The 13,070-nt window shown below is 42.7% G+C and overlaps 1 protein-coding gene and 1 long non-coding RNA gene across 2 annotated transcripts in view; one reads left to right on the plus strand and one right to left on the minus strand.

The window, feature by feature from the left end:
• PDE10A (phosphodiesterase 10A) overlaps nt 1-13,070 on the plus strand; it is a 299,066-nt gene that overhangs the window by 37,656 nt on the left and 248,340 nt on the right.
• Nucleotides 1,950-5,886, minus strand: LOC132500244 (uncharacterized). Its single transcript, XR_009533995.1, has 3 exons — nt 5,800-5,886; nt 5,577-5,667; nt 1,950-3,113 (listed from the first exon to the last, which is right to left on the minus strand). It is a non-coding gene; the product is annotated as an uncharacterized LOC132500244 (long non-coding RNA).

Here is a 13,070-nt window from a genome sequence, read left to right on the forward strand (position 1 = left end):
AAATAGAACCAATCCCAATTAGAACCAGTTGCAGCTGACCTAAAACGAACGCTATTCATGACCTCTCACTTGTGATAGAAAATTCCACTTAAAACTATGAGCAATCTTAGAGGCTCTTATTCTTCTGAGTAGTCTAAAACAAAAAAAACAAACCAAAACAAACAAAAATATCCACCCACCAAATCAAATAAGTGGTGCCTGCAACAAACAAGCAAACAGAAAAAGAACCAATTGTGTGTGTGTGCTTGTGTGTGTGTGTGCGTGTGTGTGAGTGTGGAGAGAGAGAGCTTGATTTATTGATTAATTTTAAGGAGCTGGCTCACATAATTATGGAGGCTGCAAATCTGGAATCTGTATGGCAGGCTGGACGTTCAGGTAAGAGTTGGTGTTGCAGTCTTGAGTCTGAATTCTTCAGGGCAGCAGGCTGGAAATTCAGGTTGGGTTTCTGTGTTGCAGTCTTGCGGAGAATTCCTTCTTCTTGGGAGAAACCTCAGTCTTTGCTCTTAAGGCCTTCGACTGATTGGCTGAGGCCCATCACGTTATGGAGGGTGACCTGCTTTACTCACAGGGGACTGACTTAATCACATCTAAAAAACTACTTTCAGGGCTTCCCTGGTGGCGCAGTGGTTGAGAGTCCGCCTGCCGATGCAGGGGACACGGGTTCGTGCCCCGATCCCGGAAGATCCCACATGCCGCGGAGCGGCTGGGCCCGCGAGCCATGGCCGCGGAGCCTGTGTGTCCGGAGCCTGTGCTCCGCAACGGGAGAGGCCACAGCAGTGAGAGGCCCACGTACAGCAAAAAAATAAAATAATAATAATAATAAAAAAATAAAAAACTACTTTCATAGCAACGTCGAGTCCGGTTTGACCAGACACTTGGTTACCATGGCGGGTACCATGGCCTAGCCAAGTTAACATGTAAAATGAACCATCACTGGAAGAAAGGAAACAGTTTAGGACAATTATCTATGTGTTAGAAACCTTAGGTATGATAGAAAATCAGGGGAGAAACCTCTTGGTATCAGGGATTTTGTTTTCTGTATCAGTCTCTTATAATCCTTTACTGACAATTTAGATCTTATGCAACCTGTTAGAGATCCTGATCTGAGAGGTAAAAGGCCTTTTCAGTTCCAGAAAGAGTCAGTTTTGACTTTCCAAATTTTATATTGTGAGCGTTATAGGCAAGTCATACTGTAAGTGTAGTCATTTTTAAGCTTAAATTTGGTATGTGATGCTTTCCTGAATGTCAGTTCAAGTTTTAACATTTTTTAGTTCTCTAAATGTTATGAATGATATCTTTAAAATATGCAGTTTGCTTCACCATGTAGTTTTCATCACAACAGTTACATTTGATCAGGGTCTTCACATTTTTTTTTCTCAAATTGTTTCAGGACGATATATGGAATAAGAATTGGAGGTAAGAATCAAAGTGTGAGCAGTTGTACCTTCCTCTGCCCTTCTTGTCCTGATATAGCATCTGCTCTGGAACCAACAATTGAGTCTGAGAGGTCTGGGCTCCTCCATGGAACTCGCCACCATGTGAGGTAGCATGCTTCCTTCCTCACCCTTTGCCTTTGGCCATGCCGCTTCACACCTTATCCCTTCCTTTACTTGGACATTTGCTCTCTTCCTTTGGCCCTTAGTAGCTCTGCTCAGCATTTTGCTAGGTCCTGGGCTGCTGCTAGCCTAGGGAACAGTCAGGTTTTCCACAGCTGCATGGTTACAGACCCTCAGGCATGCTCTGTGGCATCAGTAAGCACAAAGCTAGTAAGCAGCTGCTCTAGCTTCAATGTGTCACAAGGTATTTCATTTGGACACTGACGAGATGCATCCAGTCTTCCATTTCTACTGCCCTTTGTCACCTCCCCACGTTTAGGCACTGCTGGGATGGGGTGGCGGCGGGAGCAAAGACATGAAAGACAACAAAAAACCCTGCTTTACTTGGTGTCTTTATTCTGTGAGCGCAGAGATTGGTCCTTGGTATAAAAAAAAGTATCATGGCTCAGAGTATTGAGTGGCCTGTCGATTTTTTTTATTAGATGGAGGGTAGGAATTGGTAGGAAAATAATACAATTAAAGGAGGAGAGTAAAGGGATATGAGTAGGGAAAGATTAAAATGTATTCTCAGCTTCTTTGAAGCAGATTCTTCATTTTAGAAATTATTAGAATTCTGCCTTACTGCTGGTTGAGACCTTGAAAGTTGGCACAAGGGTAGCTAAGAGTCAGTTATTACAAACTCAGAGTGACTGGGTGCTTGTGAAATATATCATCTCGTGTAATCTCCACTGCTGCCCTATACATAACCCAGGGATTACAGATACTACAACATGCTCAGGGAGTTTAGTAACTTACTCAGGGTGCTCTGTGGTGAGTTAGAACCCGGTTGATCTGGCTCTCAAGATGACACCCTTGATCATTATCCTGCATGTCTTTCTCATGCTGGCCAGGGGATGAGCCAGACCATACTCTTAGGGCTCTTTGGTTACCTACTAACACTGCTTTTTTCTTTTTTAATGCTCACCCAACACACTTCATCCTTCACATTGTGTTGGAGGGTTTTGTGCTTTTTGCTGTGAGCTCTCATGTGAACATGGCTATGACAGGAGGAGGGGAAGCCGGTACAGGTCATCACCGTCTGGCCCCAGGGGCGTCGGGTGATGGGTGAGGGGCAGAGCTGACATTTTTGTATATCAGTACAAACTGCCCTTGCTGGAGGCCTGAAAAAAATTGGAGGGGGCGCCAGAACCCCCTCTCTGTGACTCTCTGCGTGGAAAAGGACCATGTAATTCTTGGATTCTCTAGTTAAGTGACTGTTCTCTCCCTCTGTGTCTTTGGTCCTTTCTTCACATAGACCACTTTCTCCTTGAGGAAGTGAACCACATGCATGCGAATTGCAGCCGGTTTTATGCTTGATGTTGAGATGGGCCCGCTGTGGTGTGAGGAGACCAGGACTGACATAGGCGGCCAACACAGACCACCTCTGGATAATCCTCACATGCCTTTTCTATGTTTGCAGGATGGGTGGATTTCACGTGCGATGTAGTGTCCAGGTTTCAGATCCAAGAATTGCTATCAGAGTGAATTTTGCTCCTGTTCCTTTTTTGCTTGTGCAATCTGCAAGTTATATTAGTGTGTTATACTAACATAAAGTAAAAAAAAAAACACCCACTTACTAGACAATTATATTAGTCCAAGTGATTTTCTCATGCACCAGTTTTACCAAGTAAAACAGTAGCAAATACACATTTAAACAATACATATTATATATCTATACTTATATATCTATACCTATACACAAATTATTTTTGCTATCAAAAAGGTAGGGTCACTATATTCTTCTCTGTGTATTTCATTGGTCAGTTTTCTAACCTTTAATGCATGCAATTTATTTTGGAGAAAAAGAAGCCTTAATTGCTGTGTGATTATTCCACTGTGCTTCACTACTGAGAATTGTGTGAATAAGCATGGATCCTTAAAGCTGAAGACCAGTGGGGTTTATTCTGCTCATGAGATTGATTTTGTGTTTGGTTGACCTTTATTTTGGCTAAATCTCATGCTGCAGTTGCAACTGTGCCCGTTAGGCCGATCTACTGCCTGGTCCTGGTTGGCCTGGGAGTTTCCTGGTTTTAGCACAAAATGTCTCATGTCCTGGGAATCCCCTCAGTCCCAGGCAAGCTGAGAGGGTTGATTACCCTAGTGCCAGACTTTCCCAAGAGCACATTGCTGCAAACGCCTGGCCACCTCCTGGCCCTGCCTTAGTACTGACAGTTGGTAGCTGATCACCTGTAACAGCTCATTTTTTTTTTTTTTGCGGTACGCGGGCCTCTCACTGCTGTGCCCTCTCCCACTGCGGAGCACAGGCTCCGGACGTGCTGGCTCAGCGGCCATGGCTCACGGGCCCAGCCGCTCTGCGGCATGTGGGCTCTTCCTGGACCGGGGCACGAACCTGTGTCCCCTGCATCGGCAGGCGTACTCTCAACCACTGCGCCACCAGGGAAGCCCTAACAGCTCATTTTAAGTTGTTCATGCAGAGTTGAAAGGTGTGGCACTGCTGTAGATATTGTAACCCATAAAGCTGACCCCTTCCTGATTTCTAGGCACTGCTTCGTTGGGTATTTTGCCTTTGCAAGGGGTCAACTTGCCTATATCGGAGTCAGAGGACAGGAAGGAACCCTGCCCCCTTTAGAAATGGGCTTCACCCTTTTAGGCTTGCTCTGCTTGTTTTCCCAGAGGTTCTCCTGACATTTCAGGACTTAAGGATGTAAACGTAACCACACTTGAGAAAGCATCTTGCACTTGAGAAAATGTCAATCCTATGCCCTTACGAGTATCTCTTGTACCAAGATATATTTTCTTGAAGTTGTGCTCTTAGTTTTTTTTTTTTTTTTTTTTTTTTTGCGGTATGCGGGCTTCTCACTGTTGTGGCCTCTCCCGTTGCGGAGCACAGGCTCCGGATGCACAGGCTCAGTGGCCATGGCTCACAGGCCCAGCCACTCCGCGGCATGTGGGATCTTCCCGGACCGGGGCACGAACCCGTGTCCCCTGCATCGGCAGGCGGGCTCTCAACCACTGCACCACCAGGGAAGCACTGTGCTCATAGTTTTGATTCTAGGCATCTAACACAGGAATAGTATTGACTAATTCTGCAAAGATTCAGGAGATGTCTGCCAGTATAATTAAAATAAAATATTTATTTTAAATAAAATTTATTGAAAAAATGATCTGTTGCATATTTGTATTGCTTTCAATTTGTGTGTGTGTGTGTGAAGATGCTGGAGATGTACAATATGTGTGCCTTTTTCTTTTCCGTTTAGAAATCAACTCTTTTTCTTTTATTTGTGTAGGAGACTGCAGTGCACATTAACTCATTGGATTCAGGAGAAACTGATTGTAATAAGTTGTGTATTAACAAAATAATTCATTGTGCTAGAAGGAAGCTAGTCTTTTTTAAATTCAGTGGCTGTGTAATAATTTGCTAATAGGACATTAATTTGGCATCCAAGCCAAGTGCACGTAATAATGATATTGGCTTTGCCTGTATATGGTAATATCTTGTTATAATATCTTGTTATGTATCTCATTACATATATATGTGTATATATATATGTATATATATATTATATATATATGTATGTGTGTGTGTGTGTGTATGTGTATATATATATATATATATATATATATATATATATATATATATATAAACATACACATCATGATAATATCACAAAGAAACTTTAGAAAAGGCCACAAAAGATCTATCCCCTTTAGGCTGTCTGCCTAAAGAAAACGTTTCCCTAAAGGAGTGAAAGCTACTTGGGAAAAAACTGGAATTATTCTTTAAAAAGTGTTTACTACAGCTGCCAAGGAGCAGTTACTTCCTGAACTCAGGGAATGTGTGCTGAAGTTTGCTCCCCGGGACGTTCTGCTGTTTCCTTTGCTAAATACGGTTTGGGACGTTTGCCCCTTCAAACTAGGCTTTGTGCTAAAGAGAGCACTTCTTTTCAGAATAATTTTATAAATTGGTTCCTGAGAGGTTTCTGGGTGAGGAAAGTAGAAAATATCGCAGCCACTGCTTACCTTGAGTTCTGGTAACTTGCGTTCCTGTCATGTGGGTAAGGCCAGACGGGGGACTGAAACACATCCGACCTTGGAAATGTCTTCTCTTCAGCTGGAAAGAATAACAGAGGAAATTAAGTTTAAGTAACTTACTAGAAAGCCAGTGTTTTCAAACTGCAAATCAGGTATAAAACGAAAGGAAGAAAACTCAAATTTGTGGGCAAAAATCAGGGTTTTAAAATACCTAATGTGAATCAATGAAAATAGATTTTTCTTTATTTCCCTCCATTTTGGTCTTCAGGGTGTGATTCATGCATTCCCCTGCAATGCTGCAAACACAACAAGGACGCAGGGTTAGATCACAGGAACCGGAAAATGAAAGTGACCATAAACGGGTAATGGGTGTGTAAGTGGGTCCTGAATGAGTCACTGAGAGAAAGTAGCATAAATGTGAAAAGACATTTGAATTTTATTAAAATCAACTGAATAGTAACCTAATACAATGAATCAAAGCTGAATGAATAAGCATTATTACGCATAAAGTATTTCTGTGCAAAAAGGAATTTTAAGATAAAACTTTTGATACCTATCATATTTAAAAGAACCTCAGACTCACACATCTAATGCTTTATCATTGTTTTTGTTTTAAATATTTCTTTTAAAAAAGCAACAAAGCAATAATATCTCATTGCTTTCATCATAGCCTAATAATCTTTGCCTTTTGCTTCTGTTTGTCACTCGTGGAAGAAATCCAGACTTATATTTATCACTTTGGTATCAGAAGCATTCCAGAGTTTGTTGACAGTATCTGAATAAAAAGCTTTTTTGGAAGCCTGACATTTAAAATGATAGGTTTTACATAATTATTATGACTTTATTTAGCTACCTTATCAAATTTGTTTTATCTTAACATAATGAAGGGAATTTATTTATTTCATATGCGTTTTTGTAAAGTCGGTGCAATGAGTTTATACCACTTTGCTTAGATTCTTATTTTATCACATCCCTTAAGGTGAACAGTTCCCTCACCCAGTCCTTATTTCTGTTTGATCAGTCACTGCACCTGCATAGGGATTTTAACGTATTTTCTCTGTTTTAATTCATTTAATCAGTTATTCAGATGTTTACTGGATGCCTCTTGTGCACCAAGAACTCTGCTAGGTGCTGGAAATACATCAGTGAACAAAATAAAAAGTAGTCCCCGTTTCGAAAAAGGCCCAGGGGAGAACAGCTACTGCAGGCTGGGCACACTGGGAAGCTTCACTGGAACCAGGCACATCCTGATACATGGGCTTAAAAGATACGTGGGCCTTAGGCAGATGGGGGTGGCGGTAGGGGGTGTGTTCGGTGTGGGGCAGAGCCAGTGTACAGCCAGGCCACAGGTCAGGCTCCCGTGGGCTGTCCCAGTGTCCTGGGGTTGCTGTCCTTGCACTTACAGTACGGAGGTGGGTGGAGGAGGGGAAGCGGAAGAGGTCATTTGGGATGGGATTTTGGGAGGCTTTCTGAGCCACAACCACAGTTTGGATTTTATCTTCAAGGCACGAGGACTGGCTGAAGACTCTTTTTTGTTTAATTAATTAATTTATTTATTGCTGGGTTCTAGGTAACTTTTTTTTTTTACATCTTTATTGGAGTATAATTGCTTTACAATGGTGTGTTAGTTCCTGCTTTATAACAAAGTGAATCAGTTATACATATACATATGTTCCCATATCTCTTCCCTCTTGCATCTCCCTCCCTCCAAACAAACACATGAAAGAATGGCTGAAGACTCTTAAGGAGGGAGTGTGAGGAATAATGTCGAATGAACATCGACAAGGACGACTTTGGCATTTTTGGGCCACTGGTTTGGAGGGGCACGAGTTAAAGCAGAGAGTAGGCAGCAGAGTGTTTAAGACCCAGTCACTGACAAAAGGGGTGAAAATAATGGAACTATCTGAGCGTCTGATGGCATCAGCACAGCTTGGAGCTGTGGTGTCCTGTGGCAGAGAGGGGAGGGGGATGGCGGGGCTCCCGGAGGACCTCCAGGTGTCAGGTCTGGGCAGCGAGGAAGGGGTCCCAGGAGGAGGGCCGGCTTGGGGAGTGAGATGAAGAGCTTCGCTTGGGCCAGCTGAGTCTCAAGTACATGTTGGCTGGGCAAGCAGCGAGCGCGGACTGGTGTTAGCAGTTCGAGCACGGGTCTGAGGCTGAAGAGAGAGCGGTCAGTTGTTAATGAGAATCTTGCTGTATCTTTAACTTTTGTGCTGCCTTTGGAAGAGGAGCTCTGCAACAGATTGACGCAGGTAATTTCACACTTAGTTGTGACTAATAAGTTCCACGACCTCTGCTTTACAGTTCTGTGGGCTTCCTCCGTATCCACGAATAGGCAATTTATTGACTGTCATCAAATAAGTATTTGGTTCATCGTCTGCTGGGTTATGGAATGAGGCATGTTAAGAAAAATATCCAAACGCACACAAAGAATGTATAACGTCACTCTTCAAAAGGCAGCGTCTATTGGGAAAATAACTTTACCGTCTATTACACCACATGATGCAAGGAACAGAAACAAAGGGAGACATTTGGTTTTCAATTTAAGGTATGAACACAGGAAAGAACTCTAGTAAATATAAAAGAGGAGCTATCTCCTAAATAAAAATATTCTTTTCTGTTGGAGTGTTAAAATATTTTATGTGTCAAGTTTGAATGCATTTTCATCTTTACACATTGCTTCTGATTACAGGTGTAATAAAGGATTTTGATGATGGTTCTCACATCATTCTGTTTGAATTTATGCCCTGTTGATTAAAATGGTTTTTGATGTGTGGAAGCCTAGATATTTTTATAGTTATTCATGAAAGAAATGTAGTGAGGTGAGAGTCTCTTGCTGGAAAAGATGTTTTCTGGGCTATTTTAGTACCGTTTCTCATAGTCTACTTCAGTTTGCATTCTTGGCATTAGATAAAACCATATAGGTTTGTTTCTCACACCATTTTCTAATGTGAAGACTGGTTCAAAAGTGTATGCAGATAAGGAGAGTGTACCTGATGTTTGCTTACATGGGTTGGGTTGGGGAGAGGAATGAAAAGACCCTTCCCTAGGGTTGTCCTAGTTTAGAGGATTACAAGAATAACAAATGCTTCCCATCAGAAAATTACTTTCTGTTCTCTGTGCAATATAAATCTCGTTTGGTCTACCTTTAGATTTATAATAGGTAATTTAGCATGGATATTCTTGTGTTGATATTTTTTTGTAATGAAGTTGTTCAGTATATGATGTTTTGAAACCCTAAATGAGATGAGTTGTCTTCTGCGTGTGGACAATGTATGTTTTCAGTACCAGGGAGAAGAGGATACATGGGTGCGTGAAAGAAGTGGGGGAAGATTGTATCCCATCTTGGCGACCAGCAGAAGTTGTCTGCAGTAGTTACTGATGACAGTGTAATTTTCAAACGGAATTTGGCAGGTCTTCATAGGCTGGGAAAGAGAGCTGATTTTTGAATGAAGGAGACAAAATAACCTAAACAGTACATGATCTTTGTTTTACTTATGCTTGCATAAAACAAACACAACTTGTTTAATCCAAACATTGTGGCAGGCTTTCTTAGAGAAAATTATATTAATATTTATGGAGAATTTTCTGCATGTTGCTTTCAAGGGAATGAAAATGTGTAATGGCTGCACTAATAAAGAGATAGGCTTGCAGGTAATTGCTCAGAGATTAGGTAAATTTTAGAGAGAGTATTCCATGGACAGTAGTAATTATGGCTCATCTGTCAGCTTTTGGTCACAGCCCCTGCACGCCTGCTGGGTTAGAAGGCGTGTGTCTCGGGGCTGGACCTCACAGTGTCCCGTCATCCGGTGCAAGGGCTCGACCACGGCAAGGCTCATCAGAGCCCTTCCTCAGGCCTGGGAGGGGCTGCTGGGAGGAGGGCTTCTCTTATTCTGCTGAGGCTGGTAAGCAGGGGTGGATTTGCTTGCACTCGTGTGAAGGAAGCTTGTGCTTCAGTCAGGATGGGCTAGGTTAAAACACAGTAACAAGTGCCCTGGAAATCTCAGTGGCTCCATAGAATGGTAATGTATTTCGTTTTCACACAATTTTCCACAGGCCTGGATGATAGCTTCATAGCTTCGTGCTTTTTGCTTGCTTGTTTGTTTGTTTGCTGAGCTAGTATGAATTGGGATTTTGTCCCTTGCAGTTGAAAGGGTCTTTTGAGAAACATACTGGAATTTTATCCAGTGGAAAGGAACACCACCTTAGGAGAGAGATATAAGCAGAGCCAGTGGTTAGGAATGGCATTAGGATTCACGGTAACATGGGTATGGGCCCTCAGCTGCTTCCACTGGAAGACTCTTAAGTTCAAACTTAAAGTTAGACTAATAGTTTTCCTTATTTTATTAAGGGAAAGCTGAGGTGAAGTGACTTGGGCCTCCTGTTAAAGGTCAAATAGGAATTTGAGGACTGGGACTTAAACCTGAAAAAGGATTTCTGACTCCACGTGCAGTGATTTGTCAATGCTTTACAATCTCTCTCTCACAAATAAAGGTAGAAAAGTTTTGAGGGCCTCGCTCATAAAGTATCTAAAGAAAAGGCAAGTGCGTATGAGGTTAGCCCACACAGTAGGCGCGTTGCCCACGGGTTGGGAATGTATTTAAAAATCCTGTAAGTGATCCTTGCTGGCAGCAGAAGCATCACTTGAATTGGAAGAACTTTTTCGAGAATAAGCGAGGGCGACCCTTTGCCGGGACAAGCGCTTTGGCGTCATCTCATAACACAGAGGTCATATTGGGGTCTGTGCTCTGTAAACCCAGCTGACACCAGAGACCCTGGAACTCAGCTGGGGGTGAGTTCCACGTGCCTGCAACTCCCTTCACTCCGCACCCGCCCAGCTCCAGTCTGGGTTGGCATTTGAATAATTACATTAAAGCTTTGCGGTCCACACTCCATCTTAGACTGGGACGGACGGTGCCAGCTTGGCCTCGTTCTTTCAGTGAGGAGAAGCCACTCCTTCTGGAGGTGGGTGTGCCCTTTAGATCTTTCAGGTCCTATGGTTCGTGAATTTCTGAATTTAACTTTCTTTCTCCATCTAAGTGGGGGAAATCCTTTGAAAAAGTTGTTTTTCTGTTTCCAAGTTGTGAAGCAAGAAAATAGATAAAACATGAGTATAATTATGACAAGGTAGCAACAGAATAAATATACTTCCTCTTGGAATATGAAGAGGCCTAGGTTGATCGTATTCAATTGCAAATATTATCATGCCAGTCTCCTCGGTTCCCACCCCTCGTGTGACCACTAACATAGCGTAGAAGCCCTTTCCAATCTGACTCAACCTGCCTTCCTCAGCCCAAGCTCCCGCAAGGTCTCCACACACTCCGTGTTCCAGCCACACCACGCTGCAGATGCTTGTCTTCCAGCCTGACTGACTGTTTGCTCTCTGCCGACCTTTGTACATTCTTCTCCTGGTGCCTCCTCTGAGCCTTTCTCCCACTTGCTGTACCTGGTACACTTACTGCTCCAAGAAATGCTCTTCTCTTCCCACTGTAGTCACTGGTGATGTGGGGTTTCTGGGTTTTCCCCTGGTTATGAGGTAAGATTGCATTTCCCCATCCCCTTCAAACTTACAATCATGTGACTTGCCATGGCCAATAAAACGTGGAAGGAAGCGAGGTGTGTTACTTAACAGTGGACGTCTTTGATAGCCAGTGCACAGTTTACCATGTTGCCTTCCCCCGCCAGGGTAGGTAGTGATGTTCTAGACGCTCATTTTGAGTGGCTGAGTGAGAACAAAGTAGGGGTAAATCCCCAGAACTTCAGTGGGCAAGTATAGTGAGTGAAAAGAAATCCTTGGTGTTTTCAGTTACTAAGATTCTGGAAGAGTTTGTTACTTCAGTGAAATTTAGCTCTTACTGACGGATGCATGCCCCCTGTAATGAGCTTCCCTCTCCTCAAGGTTATTGTAACTACTGATTGCATTTTTGAGAATTTACTGTGTCTCATGCTCTGTGCAAGGTGCTTCATTTGTGTTATCTCATTGAATCTTCTCAGTAGCCCTATAGGAAATTCTTTATATCACTATTGCACTTTTAGGGAAACTGAGGCTTGGAGATGTAATATAATTTGTTCAGGGTCATGCCGTGTGTCTCTGGAGCCTGTGCTTCCAATGACCGCTCTCCCTGACCCCCTGGGCCGCAGTATCCTGCAAATATCCCTGAGCTCCTGTTGTGGGCCCAGCTCTGTACTAGGTCTGAGGATGAAAATGTGAATCAGAAGTAGTCTGTGTCCATGAGAAGGTTAGGACTGTACAGGGAGAGATGGACCTGTAAGTACCATGAAGTCTTAAAAGTAATGCAGCATAGTGGGTACTCAAAGATTTGGAATCAAAACCTGTCCCCTACTGTATGGTCTTGGGCAAGTCCTCATACCCACCCCCACTTCCTGACTTCTATTCTGTCATTCCTAAAATGGGGGAAGTTTCAAAATTTTATTAGCCATAAAATTCAGAAGCCTGTCTACCTCAAAAATAGCATTAGCATGGAATAGATCAAATATTCAAAGTCCCTGGCACTTGGCAGCCTACGATACCTGGTAGTTTCCAGTTGATCTTGTTGTTTCAGTAGAAGATGCAGTTAGAACATGAGGAAGGAGCCCGCATCTGAGGGAAAAGGAGCCGGAGAGTTTCATGGAGGAGGTGATGCTGGGCTTGAGCTCTTGAACAGAAGTGTACGTCACTTACAGGAGGTGGGAAAGGGAAGCACATTCCAGGCTAAGTGGAGTAGCATGAACTAAGTTATGAAACATTTAGGGAACTACAAGAAATGTGTTACAAGATAAATACAGAGCACAGTGGAGGAAATGGCGAGAGATGACATTCTGCCAGGTGTCCTGGGCCGACTGAGTTGCTTCAGCTTTGTTGCTCAGGCCTTAAGGAACCACTGGGAGAGATAAGTCTGTGCTGTGGCTTTTTTTTTTTTTTTTTTTTGAAGTGTGGATTCAGGAAGTGTGGAAGCAACGTCAAAGATGGATTGGAGGGGGTCACAGACGAAGGAAAGGAAGCCAATTAGTAGACTGCTGGAGAGGGAGAGATGATGAAGTCTTAAATTAAGGCAGAGGGGTGGAATGGAGAGATTAGATATAAAGCAACATTAAAGAATGAAAGTTGAGAGACATATTCCTTTATACAGTTTCAGGAGTGAGGGCAAGAAAGGAGCCCAGGAGAGCTCTCGAGTTTCGGACTTGGTGACTTAGATGTTTGTAATAAAGATTGGGAATGCAGAAAGAGTTCTGTTTTTTAACTAGCAAATTTTCTTTTTTGTATAGGGATTATTCACTTTAAAAAATAAAACAATGTGAAAAATGTTCAAAGTAAAGGAGGAATTCTGCACCCCATACGGGATGACCCTGTTAGTTTTTCCCCATTTGTTTAAAACTACATGTCTGTGTAATGATCATCTTAAACAAAAATAGTACCTTTTGCAGGTTTCTTTTGTCATTTAATAGCATGGTATGAGCAGCTTTCCACTTAAGTACATAGAGATG

The sequence above is a fragment of the Mesoplodon densirostris genome, chromosome 12 (assembly GCF_025265405.1).
Source record: "Mesoplodon densirostris isolate mMesDen1 chromosome 12, mMesDen1 primary haplotype, whole genome shotgun sequence".
Taxonomy (NCBI): domain Eukaryota; kingdom Metazoa; phylum Chordata; class Mammalia; order Artiodactyla; family Ziphiidae; genus Mesoplodon; species Mesoplodon densirostris.